Here is a 14,588-nt window from a genome sequence, read left to right as displayed (position 1 = left end):
AAGAACGGTGTCATCTGCGTATCTGAGGTTATTGATATTTTTCCCGGCAATCTTGATTCCAGCTTGTGCTTCATCCACCTCGACATTTCTCATGATGTACTCTGCATATAAGTTAAATAAGCAAGGTGACAATATACAGCCTTGACGTACTCCTTTCCCAGTTTGGAACCAGTCTGTTGTTCCATGTCTGGTACTAACTGTTGCTTCTTGACCTGCATATAGATTTCTCAGGAGGTGGTAAGGTGGTCTAGTATTACCATCTCTTGAAGAATTTTCCACAGTTTGTTGTGATCTACACAGTGAAAGGCTTTGGCATAATCAAAAAAGCAGAAGTAGATGTTTCTCTGGTATCTCTTGCTTTTTCAATGATCCAGAGGATGTTGGCAATTTGATCTCTGGTTCCTCTGCCTTTTCTAAATCCAGCTTGAACATCTGGAAGTTCACGGTTCATGTATTGCTGAAGCCTGGCTTGGAGAATTTTGAGCATTACTTTACTAGCGTGTGAGATGAGTGCAATTGTGCGGTAGTTTGAACATTCTTTGGCATTGCCTTTCTTTGGGATCAGAATGAAAGCTGACCTTTTCCAGTCCTGTGGCCACTGCTGAGTTTTCCAGATTTGCTGGCATATTGAGTGCAGTACTTTCACAGTATCATCTTTTAGGATTTGAAATAACTCAACTGGAATTCCATCACCTCCACTAGCTTTGTGTGTAGTGATGCTTCCTAAGGCCCACTTGACTTTGATTCCAGGATGTCTGGCTCTGGGTGAGTGATCACATCATCGTGGTTATCTGGGTTGCGAAGATCTTTTTTGTATAGTTCTGTGTTTTCTTGCCACCTCTTCTTAATGTCTTCTGCTTCTGTTAGGTCCATACCATTTCTGTCCTATATTGTGCCCATCTTTGCATGAAATATTCCCTTGGTATCTCTCATTTTCTTGAAGAGATCTCTAGTCTTTCCCATTCTATTGTTTTCCTCTGTTTCTTTGCACTGATCATTGAGGGAGGCTTTCTTGTTTCTCCTTGCTGTTCTTTGGACCTCTGCATTCATTCTCTTTTATTCTTGTTCCTTTTTGCTTCTCTGATGGAGTGAATTCCATTGCCCTGTTTTCAAGTCTGCTATTGAATCCTTGTATTGAATTTTTCAGTACAGGTATTATACTCCTCAGCTCTGTGATTTCTGTTTGGACTTTCTTTATATTTTACATCTCTTTGTTGGAATTCTTACTTTGTTCATGAACTGTTCCCCAGACTTCCGTGAGATCTCTATGAACATTATTTTGACTCTTTATCAGGTATATCACTTATCTTTTTTTTTTTTTAGGTCTGTTTCTGGAGTTTTGTCTTGTTCTTTTGTTTGGAACATATCCTTCTGTTTCTGTATTTTCCTTGACTTCCTGCGTTAGTTTCTGTGTGTTAGATAAACAGCCACATCCCTCAGTCTTAATGGAGTGGTCTCATGTAGAAGATAAACCTTGTCGTTCAGCCTGGCTCTTAGCCCGTGGTTGAGTCTCAAACCTTTGTGGTTGTTGAAGCTGCTTTTGTTTTTCTTAGTGGTTCTCAGTAGATGAGAGTATGCTGAGAACTTTCAGTGTCCCGAAAGTGAGGGTCTCAGCTTTTTTTTTTTTTTTCTAGTTTTTTTTTTTTTTTTTAAATAAATTTATTTATTTTAGTTGGGGGCTAATTACTTTACAATATTGTAATAGTTTTTGCCATACATTGACATGAATCAGCCATGGGTTTGCATGTGTTCCCCTTCCCGGACCCCCCACCCACCTCCCTCCCCATCCCATCCTTCTGGATCATCCCATTGCCCCGGCCCTGAGCCCTTGTCACATGCATCGAACATGGAATGGTGCTCTGTTTCACATATGACAATACACATGTCTCAATGCCATTCTCCCAGAACGTCCCACCCTCACCTTCTCCCTCAGAGTCCATAAAATTGTTCCATGCGTCTGTGTCTCTTATTCTGTCTCGCATATAGGGTTATCGTTACCATCTTTCAAATTCCATATATATGCATTAGTATACTGTATTGTTGTTTTTCTTTCTGGCTTACTTCACTCTGTATAATGGGCTCCAGTTTCATCCATCTCAGTAGAACCGATTCAAATGTATTTTTTTTAATGGCTGAGTAATATTCCATTGTGTATATGTACCACAGCTTCCTTATCCATTCGTCGGCTGATGGACATCTAGGTTGCTTCCATGTCCTGGCTATTGTAAACAGTGCTGCGATGAACATTGGGGTACACGCGTCTCTTTCAATTCTGGTTTCCTCGGTGTATATGCCCAGCAGTGGGATTGCTGGGTCATATGGCAGTTCTATTCTCAGTTTTTTAAGGAATCTCCACACTGTTCTCCATAGTGGCTGTACTAGTTTGCATTCCCACCAACAGTGTAAGAGGGTTCCCTTTTCTCCACACCCTCTCCAGCATTTATTGCTTGTAGACTTTTGGATAGCAGCCATTCTGACTGGTGTGAAATGATACCTCATTGAGGTTTTGATTTGCATTTCTCTAATAATGAGTGATGTTGAGCATCTTTTCATGTCTCAGCTTTTAGCTGCAAGCTGATTAGAATCCGAACCCTCCGACAGCAGTTTTCAATATGTGCAAGTAGATCTGTTGTAGGGAAAGACTGGGAAATGGGCATTTCTCTTTGTTCCCTTTGTCCAGAGCCCAGGGGGATAGTAGATTAAGAATTGCTTTTGTGTTTTCTGCAGTCCTGTGGGACCCACAAACACAGTCCCTGTTGTTCACCAGAGCCAGGAAATCGAAGTGTGTATCTCTTGCTGCAGTGTAACAGCCAGTGTGCCAGATGTGTACAAGCTCCTTGTAGGGTGATAATGGTGATTTGAAGCTGGCTACAGGTAGAAGGCAGAGTGCTGTCTGCTGGCTTCCCAGGTCTCTGGTGAGGAGCATAGTCTGTCCCTAGATACACACTAAATTACAAGTCTGACCCTCAGACAGCAGTTTTTCAAGTATGCTTAAGGCCTCTTTCAGAAAAGACTGGTAAAGGAGCATTTCTGTTTGCTTTTTATGCACCGAGCTATGGGAGAATAACTGATTAAGTAGTGTTTGTTTATTTGCTATAAGTTCTTTGGAGCCTGGAATTGAAGCCTCACTGGCCACCAGAGTCAGGTGATCAAAGGGTAAGTCCCCTGGTCGCAGCTGTAAAAGCCACATGCCAGATATGTGCACAAGTTCCTTTCAGGGATACACTGGTGACCCAATCAATGTGACTTTTACCCTCATTTTCCCAATGTGTGGTAAGCACTCAGCTAGCTTTTGAATGTTTTAGAGGGAAGTCTTCTGTGTGTAGGTGTAAGTTTATTGTGTCCACTAGAGAAGGTGAGCTGAGGAGCCTCCTAGGTTATTTAGGTTAAAACCCTTTTGCCCATTTCAAAATTAGGTTGTCTGTCTTCTTATTACTAATTTTTAATTGTCATTTTCCATTTTGGATACATGTTTTTTTTCCCGATGAAATAATTGCAAATATTTTCTGTGGTCATTAACTTGTCTTTTACTTTTACAATGGTGTGCATTAAAGGTGGTTTATGGTTTTGATTGTGTAATTTATTGAGTTTTTCTTTAAAGACTCATGTATTTGGTATCATATCTAAACACTCTTTCCTAACCTAAAATGGTGAATGTTTTCTTTCTTTTAGACATTTTAAACTTTTAGCTTTTACCTTCAGGTCTGTGATCTGTTTTGGTTTTTGTTTGTTTTTTTGCTTTTGACTGCACTGTACGGCTTGTGGGATCTTAGTTCCCTGACCAGGAATTAAACCTGGAGCCCTACCATTGAGAATGCCAAGTCCTAACTAGTGGATCACCAGGGGATTCCCAGGTCTGTGATCCATTTTGAGTTAAGATTTGTATATTATGTGAAGTAAGGGTCTAATACCTTCCCTCCCCCCTCTCCTTTTTCCTTACAGATTTCTAATAGTCTCAACTCCATTTGTTGAAAAGACTGTTCTTTCCTCATTGAATTGCCTGTATGCCTTGTAAAATAGACATCTATTTTATTTCTTGGAAGAATGAGACAATATTCTCTGGTCTTTTCTAGACCTTGACAACTAATTTTTCAGTTTAAATTTCAAAGGCTTTTCTGTTTCCAGATGATGATGTCTCTAGGAAGTACACAAAAAGTTACAACCACATGATTATTTAAATAACAATTAACTTTGTTAACTGATTGGAAAAACTGATTGTTATTTTTGACCTAGTCATAAGAATTTAGACTCTAGAATTCCAGTATTCAGATAATATTCTACTTAAGAGCAAAGCAAACCTATTTATATTTAATCAGAGGATTATTTATTTGAAGTTCAGAGCAATACGATTGTGTGAAAATATATATGTATGTATATATATGTGTGTCGGAGAAGGCAATGGCACCCCACTCCAGTACTCTTGCCTGGAAAATCCCATGGATGGAGGAGCCTGGTAGGCTGCAGTCCATGGGGTCGCTAAGAGTTGGACACGACTGAGCGACTTCACTTTCACTTTTCACTTTCATGCATTGGAGAAGGAAATGGCAACCCACTCCAGTGTTCTTGCCTGGAGAATCCCAGGGACGGCGGAGCCTGGTGGGCTGCCGTCTATGGGGTCGCACAGAGTCGGACACGGCTGAGGTGACTTAGCATATTAGCATATATATATGTGTATGTATATATATATATACATACACATATATATATATATATACACACACACATTCGCTTGACTTGATTGTTTGTCTTTCAGGTAGATAATAACTCCTGTATGTACTTTTTAGATTTAGTTTCTAATACATAAACTTGTGATATTATGCACTATGTTTGTGAGAATAGACTGATTTATTTCTTATACACTGGTTCTCTCACAGCTGTGTTACTGCTAACTCATAGTTGTTGTTCAGTCACCAAGTTGTGTCCGACTCTTTGTGACCTCATGGACTGCAGCCCTCCAGGCCTCCCTGTCCCTCACCATCTCCTGGAGTGTGCCCAAGTTCATGTTCATTCCATCAACAATGCTGTCCAGCCATCTCATCCTCTGACTCCCTCTTCTCCTTCCGACCTCAATCTTTCCCGGCATCAGGGACTTTTCCAATGAGTTGTCTGTTTGCATCAGATGGCCAAAATACTGGCGCTTCGGCTTCAGCATCAGTGCTTCCAGTGCATATTCAGGGTTGATTTCCCTTAAGATTGACTGGTTTGATCTCCTTGCTGTCCAATGGGCTTTCAGGAGTCTTCTCCATCACCAGGATTTGAAGGCATCAATTCTTTGGCGTTCTGCCTTCCTTGTGGCCCAGCTCTCACAACCATATGTGATCGCTGAGAAGACAATAGTCTTGACTATACAGACCCTTATTGGCAGATCTGTGTTTTTCAACACACTATCTAGGTTTGCCCATCGTCGTATGGCAACTCATAGTACCTTGGCTATAATTTTATCATTTTTTTTTTCTTAAATGTGTTCTGTTTCATTTTACTTTTGATATTGTTGAGGCTGATAAAAAAAAAACTTCTCCCTATTACCACACCAGAGGGTGTTTTTTAAAAAGGTTTAAGATTTTGAGATTTGAGAAACCTTGCTTTTTTGCTGGAGTTGGTTTTCTTTACATCTAGTAGCTTCAATGTTTAAAAAACATTTTGTATGTTTACCTACTTAAAATAGTTATGCCAAGTTTTGAGCTTTCGTTATATACAATTTGCTGTTTAGTTTTTGCTTTTCAGTGAATTTAATCATCTAATAAAATGTATTTTTAAAATCTCTCTACTGAGATAACTGTAAGAGAGAATGTACTTTGTAGTGAAGCTTTGCCCAAAGTTAACTCATTTATAGAAAATTCTGAAGGCTGTACTGTGATATTGTGAGGCTTTTTCTGTTATTTTGCTGTTATTCTGATTACTTGGTGCACATGGGTGGGCTTATAATATTTAAGTTGTTAAATCTTATCAGCTGTCCAGTTCGTCACATCTGCTAACACATCTGTGCTCTAGATTCCCTTAGGCTTTTTAATTTTAGAGAAACAATTCTTAGTTAGAACATTAATTATACAAAAGGTAACATAAAACTGTTAGTGTGAAGAAGTGTTTTAAGATCAAAAGGCCTGATGACATGTTTATAAAATTCAATTTGCAAACACTAAGAAGATTTCATGGAAAATAAAAACCAATTTGACTTGTAAAGAACAACAATTTCAGACTGATGTAATATGCTATTATGAAAGACCTGGAAAGTTATAAATTATGAAGAAATCATAATATAATCTTGTTTAAAAGTAATTTTGATCCATTACAGTGGTTTTCAAAATTTGAATTTTTTAGAATCCTAGAGTCAGTGGATGAGTATGGACAGTGATAGGGAGAATGCTAAACCATGAGAAGCTAGGTTTTCCATCTAAATTTTAACTGGAGTAGATCTTCTTGGCTTTTACATCATGAAATTTTGTATAAATGTAATAGTAAATACACAGTGAAGAGACTTTTTGTATTTGATTTTCAGAATATTACATTAGATATCCACATAATTTCTATTTCAACAACATCTCAGTGTAAATCTTATGTTTAAGTAAACAACAAATTGTTACAAAATTATTATGTGACAACTCATTATCATTAGTTTCAAGAGTTGCTTGCTGGATATTTTAGTTAGATTAATATAAATAACTAATATAGAACAACTTGAAGTTACTCATGATATAGATCTGTATAAAAGGTATACTTAAGCATTTAAGAATTCTCTGATGTAATTTAAACATAGAGTTCTGGAGGTGGCTTGCTAATGTCTTATTTAGAATTTTGGTGTCTATGTTTATATGTGCAGTTAAACTATAATTTTATTTTCTCACACTGTTCTTGTACAGTTTTTATACCAAGTTTTCATTGGCTTCATAAAGAATCAGGGAAGCTTTATTTTCTGTTCTCTAGGACATTTTGTGCAGAAAGAAGAAATTTTTAGTTCCCTGAAGGTGTGATAAAACTTGTTTGTGAAACCATTTACTGTGGTGTCTTTGTAGGTTGGTTTTGTGACTTCTTCAGTATCCTAAAATGGTTATAGGTCTGTTTAAGTTGTACTTTGCTCTTTAGTTAAAGTAAATTCTGTTTTTCCAGGAAATTATCCCCCTTGTCCATGTTTTAAAATTTATTGGCTTAAAGCAGTTCATACTGTTCTCTTATGATCTTAAATCTCTACTTATAATGAAGTCTATTTGTTATTTCTAGTACTGTTTATTTTTGTTTTCTCTCAACTTTTTTTGTGATCAATATGATCAGAGGTTTGACAACTTTTTTATTCTTTTCAAAGACATATTTTTTGCTTTTGTTAATCTGCTCTCTATTAGTCTTTGCTTTTTCTATTTTATCAAATTTGATTCACATGCTTAGAGTTGAATTTTGGCTAATAGTTTTCTGAGTTTTTCCTTCTCTAATATGTTTGTTGCAACTATAAGTCTCCCTGTTAAATTCACTGTATCTGCAACCCACATATATTCATTGGTATTTCATGTTAATTGGTAGATATTTGATATATCTGTAATGAAGTAGAAATTTAAATAATGAACTGTGTAATTTCTATGTAATATAATTTAAGGTAAAATTTTAAGGTAATTTTAAAGTTGACTTTCTTTTTCTCTTTGATCTTCAATTTTATTGCTTTACATTCTTTCTGCACACTAAATTTTGTTGTTTCCTATTTGTTGAGAGAGATGATTGTAATCTGTTATGTGGATAATTTTTGTGACTGCTTAATGTGCACATGAAAGGAATATTTTTCCTTAATACTGCCTTTTATATTCCACTTCTTTTTTGTATGTAGTTTCCTTCACATATCATTTGGTATCTTTCAGCTTATTAATGTCAATTTTTTAATCTGAAAATGTTTTAATTTTATTATAGAATGTTGGTTTAGCTAGAAATCTGAGTCCTTACTAAAAATCCACTTAAAGGCTTAATTTTAACCTCTTTGAACTTTCAGCCTTCTCTAACCTCAGCTCTATCTCCCACTTCCCACCTCACTTGTCTTAATTTTAAAAATAGCATTTATTATAGTAATAATTATGTATTTTATATATTTTTATGTTTATTACTTATCCTCTGAGATATTATTATTATTTTTTTAATTTATCCTCTGCATGAAGGCCAGGGTGTTTTAATGTGTTATTTGATATATTCCAACACTTAGAAGAGTATCTGGCACATAAAAAGTATATGGGTAAAAAGTACTTAATGGTAATCACTGACTGACAGAAAAAGTAGCTTAGATTCTGGGTTCATATTGATTTTATATTTTTACTTGTAGATATTATTCTTTTCCTGTCACCAGGATGTGGGCTCTGTGAAGGCAATAATTGTTTTGTTCACTGCTATATTCCCAGGGCCTAGAACAGTGTCTGGCATTCAACAAATATTAGTGAATTAATGAAATGATAATTAGGTTACTTTTTATCTAATCGATTTTCTGTTGCATTCAGTGTGTCTTTTCTGTGAGTTTGCTCCTAGCAATTTTTTTTTTTGGTCTTAAATTATCTTCAGTATTGCATTCCAGTGATGTATCAGAAGAGAAAAAAGGATTTGTTTGAAATTTTTTTGCATAGGATTCATTTGCTTCCTCTATCTGATCTTGTTTTTCATTGATTATGGCAAATTCTTATCTATCATCTATTCAGTATTTGCTTTCTTATTTTCTTTTGGAACTTCCAATTTAAATAGACATGATTGCCTTTTTCATTCTATTCTCCATGACTCTCATCCTTTTGTTTGTGTTTTCTGTTTCTTTATTGTGTTGCATTCTGAGTAATTTTCTCAAGTCCATCCTCCCATATAATAATTTTCTATTCAGCTGCATATGATCTGATTAATACATACACTGAGATTTTAAAATGTTGGTGATTTTTTATTTCTAGAAGTTTTTTTTTTTTTAATCATTTGTTCTTTATCATGAGATTCTGATGTCTTCTTTTAAAAGTTTGTTTTTATTTCTTCTTTTATCTTTTAAAATACATCCAAGAATATATATTTTTTAAATCTCAGACTGTTTTATTTTTTTAAGTTTTTTTTTGAGGGGGAAATGTAAAAATTGTCTTATTTGTTATGTGTTCATTTGTTTTTACTCATTTGTTGACTCACCATTATGGTGAATCAGGTCCTCATATGACTTGTATCCTTTTATCAGCAGTTGATTTTTCCATGAGAGTACATTTGTTGTAGAAATAGCTCTAGAGATGAGTTTTACTTTTGCTGGGTGCTCTAGGAGTTCTACTGATCTGAGGTCAGTTTTAAAAAATTTCTTGGTTTGGGACTTTTGCTCCTCATTAATGTGTAGGATTAGACTTTTGATTTCTCATGGGAGACTTCCCCTTTCTAATCAGCACTCAGCAGTGGTAAAATTCTCCTCACTGCCTTGGGTTGAAAGCTTTAGGCTTTAAAAAAAACCCATTTTATGAATAGGAAACTTTCACTTTTTAGTAAAGGAAATTTCATTTCAAGATCTTGCCTCAGTCCCTGCATAGGCATTAAAATTGTGACCCCAGGCTTTTGGATTATATTATCTGGGTAGAATATTTCCTTTGACTACTTAAGTCACACCATCTATAATTATTGTTATGACTTGAGTTCCCTCTGTTTCTCTTATGTTGGGGATTTCCTCTTCTTTTTTTAAAGTTTTTTTTTTAGCTTTGATACATCCTTAATATTTGGGAACTATATTTTATGCAGCATTTCATATGTGTTTATAGATGGAATAAGATCTTCAGTTGCTCAATCAGGCACATTGTTACACTGCAGGTCTTGAATAGGAATACCATAGTACTGAAACAAAAAAAATTTGGAAATTAAATGGAAATCTGGATTTGCTATATTTTCCTACCATTATGTTCAACATCAGCACATTAGGTTCAGCTAAACAATATCATGTGTCATAAAATTACTATTATTAATTTGCATGTTAATGTTTTATAGCTGTATGTATTTTTAATTAGTAGATTTGTGTAATTTTATTTGTGAAGGAACCACATGCATAATGTTTTGTCGAATTTTGTTTGTACTTAGATTGAATAAAATATGAGTATTGGAGGTCAATTATAATTATTTTTCATTTAAAAATAATTTTTAATTTAAAAGACCTAAATCTGAGAAATACTGCACTAATTGTGATGAGAAAATTTATGTTTAGAGACATTTGTACTACATTAAACTTTGATTTTTCTCTTAGCTCTTACTGATATTGTATATTCATCTTTTTGGGTAACATAATGGCTTAGTCATTACTCTCTCATATTTCTATACCTATAGCAAATTTGTTTGTAAGGTATACACTGTTTAGTATATACATATATCTGGTATTTACATGTATTAATATTTTACTGCATCACTCATGTCCCATAGGAATGAGCACTGATTTTTTCAGAATTATTTGGGAAAGTTATTCAAAACATCAGTTCAGTTCAGTCACTCAGTCGTGTCCAACTCTTTGTGACCGCATGGACTGCAGCATGCCAGACCTCCCTGTCCATCACCAACTCCCAGAGTTTACTCAGACTCTTATCCATTGAGTTGGTGATGCCATCTAACCGTCTCATCCTCTTGTCCCCTTCTCCTCCCACTTTCAGTCTTTCCCAGCATCAGGGTCTTTTCAAATGAGTCAGTTCTTTGCATCAGGTGGCCAAAGTATTGGAGTTTCAGCTTCAGCATCAGTCCTTCCAATGAATATTGAGGACTGATTTCCTTTAGGATGGACTGGTTGGATTTCCTTGCAGTCCAAGGGACTCTCGAGAATCTTCCCCAATACCACAGTTCAAAAGGATCAATTCTTCAGTGCTTAGCTTTCTTTATAGTCCAACTCTCACATCCATACATGACTACTGGAAAAACCATAGCTTTGACTAGACGGGCCTTTATCGGCAAAGTAATGTCTCTGCTTTTTAATGTGCTGTCTAGGTTGGTCATAACTTTTCTTCCAAAGAGCAAACATCTTTTAATTTCATGGCTGAAATTACCATCTGCAGTGATTTTAGAGCCCCCCAAAATAAAGTCTGTCATTGTTTCCATTGTTTCCCCATCTATTTGCCATGAAGGGATGGGACCAGATGCCATGATCTGAGTTTTCTGAATGTTGAGTTTTAAGGCAGCTTTTTCACTCTCCTCTTTCACTTTCATCAAGAGGCTCTTTAGTTCTTCTTCACTTTCTGCCATAAGTGTGGTGTCATCTGCATATCTGAGATTGTTGATATTTTTCCCGGCAATCTTGATTCCAGGTTGTGCTTCATCCAGCCTGGCATTTCTCATGATGTACTCTGCATATAAGTTAAATAGGCAGGCTGACAGTATACAGCCTTGACGTACTCCTTTCCCGATTTGGAACCAATCTATTGATCTATGTCCAGTTCTAGCTGTTGCTTCTTGACTTGCATATAGATTTCTCAGGAGACAGGTCAGGTGGTCTGGTATTCCCATCTCTTGAAGAATTTTCCACAGTTTGTTGTAATCCACAATAATCAAAGGCTTTGGCATAGTCAATAAAGCAGAAATAGATGTTTTTCTGGAACTTTCTTGCTTTTTCGATGATCCAGCAGATGTTGGCAATTTGATCTCTGGTTCCTCTGCCTTTTCTAAATCCAGCTTGAAATCTGGAATTTCACAGTTCACATACTGTTAAAGCCTGGTTTGGAGAATTTTGAGCATTACTTTGCCTAGTGTGTGAGATGAGTACAATTGTGTGGTAGTTTGAGCGTTCTTTGGCATTGCCCTTCTTTGGGTTTGGAATGAAAACTGACCTTTTCTAGTCCTGTGGCCACTGCTGAGTTTTTCAAATTTGCTGGCATATTGAGTGTAGCACTTTCACAGCATTATATTGTAGGATTTTAAAGAGCTAAACTGGAATTCTATCACCTCCACTAGCTTTGTTCATAGTGATGCTTCCTAAGGCCCACTTGACTTTTCATTCCAGGATGTCTGGCTCTAGGTGGGTGATCACAGCATCGTGATTATCTGGGTCGCTTAGATCTTTTTTGTACAGTTCTTCTGTGTATTCTTGCCACCTCTTCTTAATATCTTCTGCTTCTGTTAGGTCCATACCATATCTGTCTTTTAGTGTGACCATCTTTGCATCAAATGTTCCCTTGGTATCTCTAATTTTCTTGAAGAGATCTCTAGTCTTTCTACATATCATTTATACTTCACCTCTCCCAGACATACTGATTGATAATGCACTTAGGATCCTATCTTGAAACTAACAAGAGGCTGCTAGGATTTTAAGGAATATGATTGTGCCAATTTTCTTTTATATTTTCTTTCATGACCATAAGATGATTGTTTCTGAAGTTTTTCGTAGGATACAGGTGATTTAACTTATCCCTTCTATTTAGACATTTGACTTTCAGTACTCTAATGCCCATCAAGTCAAAGGATATGGCCTTGAATATGACACAGAGTAGGATCAAGGAAAGCATTTTCAGTGTTTACAGTAAAGAGGAACCAACTTTGAACTTAGGAGTTATCCAGAGTGGGCCTCTTATGATGCAGAATAGCAGGGAGGGATTTACCTTACCCAAACCAGCCAGTTGCCATTCTTGGTAGCGAAGATTGCACATCAGTGTTTCAGCTTTGATCCAGTTCCACCTCTGTGGGTCATCTAGCTGATCCACTTACATCCCTAGCCATGATTCTCAAGGACTTCTGGTGTTAACTGCATTTGGTAGCAAGCCAGACAACCCAACAGAGCCTAGAAGGTCAAAATGGATAGACAGTTGTTTCTGCTGTCTACCTCCAACATATCCAGTACCTCCAGCCTATCAAGTTCCCAAGAGACACTCTCAAGATTAACTTCCTCATTGACCATCTCTGTCTCATGGACAAGCTGCATCTTGGTGGTGGTGGACAAGCTCACCAAAGATGACAATTTTCCTTTGTACCTTTTTAAAGTTTTTTTCTTTGTAATTTAGAAATGCTCTTTTTTAATATTTGTAAAATTTACATTTTTGTTGTGAAATATTCAGACCTAGAAAAGCATAAGAAGATTAAATCACCTGTAGCTAAGCCTAACAGTAATATCACTTAGACATAGTAACTGTCTATCCATATTGATGGATATTCTTTCAAACATTTAACTTCACATATATACAAACACATAGGTACATATATATCTTTTATGTATCTGACTGATATATTTGACAATTTTCATTTCTTTTTAGATGCCTTTGGGCTGGAACTGACTTTTTGAAACATTAATTCAATATTGAAATTATTTACTTTGACATTTTAGGCTGCAGAATGTCATATCAAATGGTTGTGCTATGACACAAAAAAGAAGAGGAAAGAATCATAGGATTATAGCGTTTAAGATCTAAGAGACCTTTGAGAACTTTAAGTCCTACTCTAAAACCCACAGCTGACAGGTCAGCATTTTTTCCTGGTCTCCATGTTGTCATATATTATGCAGAATTACGAAAGAAAAAAAAAGCTCTTATTGAAGATAGGAGCATTTACTTTAAAAGATGAAGCCTCACTCATGAATTTCCTTTCCATAAAAACTAAAATTCCTCATTTTGTTCTGTTGTAACTTCAAAGCATCTTGCATAGTTCATTGACTAGTCAAATGCATAGACCTTATCCCAATTTTTTTACAATTTAATTTGAACACACAATTTTGTGTAGGTCTGTGGTGGGGGGTTCTTCAACATAATGCATCTCCAGAAGATGGCTTAATAATGGAGGAGGTACCACTTTTAATTCTTAGTTAGGTTGAACTCAGAAGTAAATTTAGATTTATAACTGACGTCTTATTGAAGTTACCTAAAATGAGGAGGAAGTAAGGAAAAAGAAATGAGAAGAAAGCACCAGCAGGGCTAAAAAGTAGCTGCTGTTTCAGAAAGAATTTATTTTTCTTTCTCAGTAGGTATACATGTGTGGGTGAGTTTTCACAATCCTGAAGTTGTTGTAAATAAATTAGCTGTAAAGCAGTCACAGATTTTTTTCTTAGTTTTCTAAATTACTTCAGTTATCAAGCTGAGAAGTCTGTGGGACTTTTAGTAACAGCACACTGTTTCATATTATGATTTTTTAAAAGCAGAGACAGAGAACAACCCAAATAATTCCATTTACATCTGAATTGAATTCTTAGGGCGTTTCCTGGATTTTATTAGCAATTCAATAAGGAGCCTAGTATTAGGAGATATGGAGTAATTACAAAAGAATGGGAAGGATAGAAGTAAAAGGGCACTGAATTCATAATGCAGAATTTAGCTGAAATGATCAGTTTTTTGTGATTAGAGGGTGGTGGATAAAATTTTAATCCTTCGAAGTAATTTCTGTGGATTCAAAACTGAGTATTTTTTACACTTAATCTACTAATTGTTCCACCACAAATGTCAAATCAGTAGAAGTTTTATAAACCATCTCAAGGGATCTGAGGGACATTTTGTAAGTCACTTACTGACCCAGTTTTCATAAAGCCCATTAGTGTATCTTATAATAATAGATATTTATTGAAGATTAAATAGATATTTATAAACAATGATACTCATTAGCTGTATGAGAATGGACAAATAAGTTACTTTTTTTAGGCCCAGTTTCCTTACCTGTTAAATGAAGAAGTGTTGTTG

The 14,588-nt window shown here is 35.8% G+C and overlaps 1 protein-coding gene across 1 annotated transcript in view; it reads left to right on the top strand.

Moving 5' to 3' along the window:
- Positions 1-14,588, top strand: part of DLG2 (discs large MAGUK scaffold protein 2) — a 2,308,738-nt gene that overhangs the window by 66,040 nt on the left and 2,228,110 nt on the right. The window lies entirely within an intron of this gene.

Source organism: Giraffa tippelskirchi, chromosome 10 (assembly GCF_054371585.1).
Source record: "Giraffa tippelskirchi isolate mGirTip1 chromosome 10, T2T-mGirTip1v1.2.pri, whole genome shotgun sequence".
NCBI classification, from domain to species: Eukaryota; Metazoa; Chordata; class Mammalia; order Artiodactyla; family Giraffidae; genus Giraffa; species Giraffa tippelskirchi.
The sequence above is the reverse complement of the archived record's forward strand: the minus strand, read 5'-3'. Positions and strand labels throughout refer to the sequence as shown.